The sequence below is a fragment of the Pygoscelis adeliae genome, unplaced genomic scaffold (assembly GCF_000699105.1).
Source record: "Pygoscelis adeliae isolate BGI_AS28 unplaced genomic scaffold, ASM69910v1 Scaffold222, whole genome shotgun sequence".
Lineage (NCBI taxonomy): Eukaryota > Metazoa > Chordata > Aves > Sphenisciformes > Spheniscidae > Pygoscelis > Pygoscelis adeliae.
The window spans coordinates 3,656,553-3,657,845 of record NW_008824309.1 but is presented as its reverse complement, the minus strand read 5'-3'; positions in this window follow the sequence as shown (position 1 = coordinate 3,657,845).

Below are 1,293 nucleotides of genomic sequence, written 5' to 3'. Positions count from 1 at the left end.
AATAATAATAATAATAATAATAATAATAATAATAATGCTTTGCAGACGACCAAAAAAAAACCCCCAAAAAAACCCCTCGGTGGCTCTGATGAGCTGCAAAGACACATTCTGGGGGGGCGGGGGGTGTGGGGGGGGTCCCCTTCCTTCCTTTGCGATGCTTAATCATCAGAAAGGTGTTCTCCGGTCAGGAGCATTTTGGAGCGCGATCGCTAGTGCCCATTGCTCGCATTCCGGTCCTTGCTTTAGGCACGCGTTCAACGCACAGCTCAAGAGCAGTTTATCTTAGCTTAATGTAAGTAAAAGTGTAGTGTCGGATCAGTGTACCATTTGTTTCAGTTTTCTTCAGGAGGGGGAGGGAAATAAAATAAGAAAAAAAAAAAGAAGAAAAAAAAGAGGTGCTGTAATAGATTTAACTCTTGTCAAAGGAGGGGAATTGTTCCGCAGCTCTCGAACACAGCCCTTTGGGCAGCTCCGCGTTCACCTTCGGGAAGGACCGTGCGAGCAGACAAGACGCGGAGTTTATCTTTGCGTCGAGGTAATTTCGAGCTCTTTTAAGAGGAAGAAACGGCTGCGGGTTGCGCTGGGAGCGGGGCAGGGGAGCACCGGGGCTCAGCCCTAGCAGCCCCCTTTGCAGACGAGCGCCTTCGCTCAGCATCCCCAGCCCGGGCTGCCTTCACTTACTTCGGTATTAGTTCTCAATTACGTGCAGCGTAAACCAGCTTTTTGATTAACAGAACAGCAGAGCATTGGTTAAGAACACTTAAACTTCAAAAAAAAAAAAAAAAGAAAAGAAAAAAAATCCCCCTGGGAAGTGGGCTCTGAATTGGTTAATAATGTGCAGTACTTGCTAAATTGCTGACTTCCAGATGTGGAAAATATCTTTCTTGTTTAGGACCTACGTAACCTGATTGGATTACGACAGAAGCGTCACATTGGAAGGCTTTTGAGTGATGATTTAATTAACCATACAGTAGAAAGCTGTATTTGCCAGGAAACCCCTTCCATATTTGCATAACCAATCCCTTCAGTGCAAAGGTGGAGTCTGGGTTTCTTTTTTTTTTTTTTCTTTCTTTTTTTTTTTTCCCCCTCCTATATGCAATTTTATTTTAATTTTCATACTTGAAAAAGGTGAAAAACTTGTAACCTCCCTGAAGTTCGGTCCCACGCGTTACTCGTCCGCGCTGTCCCTCTGCCCGGCCAGCTACTTCCAAGGGAGAGCAGAGCCAGGAAGGGAGAGCCCATCTCACCCCTGATCCATATCTGTGAACAAAACAGATAGGCTGTAAGATCTCA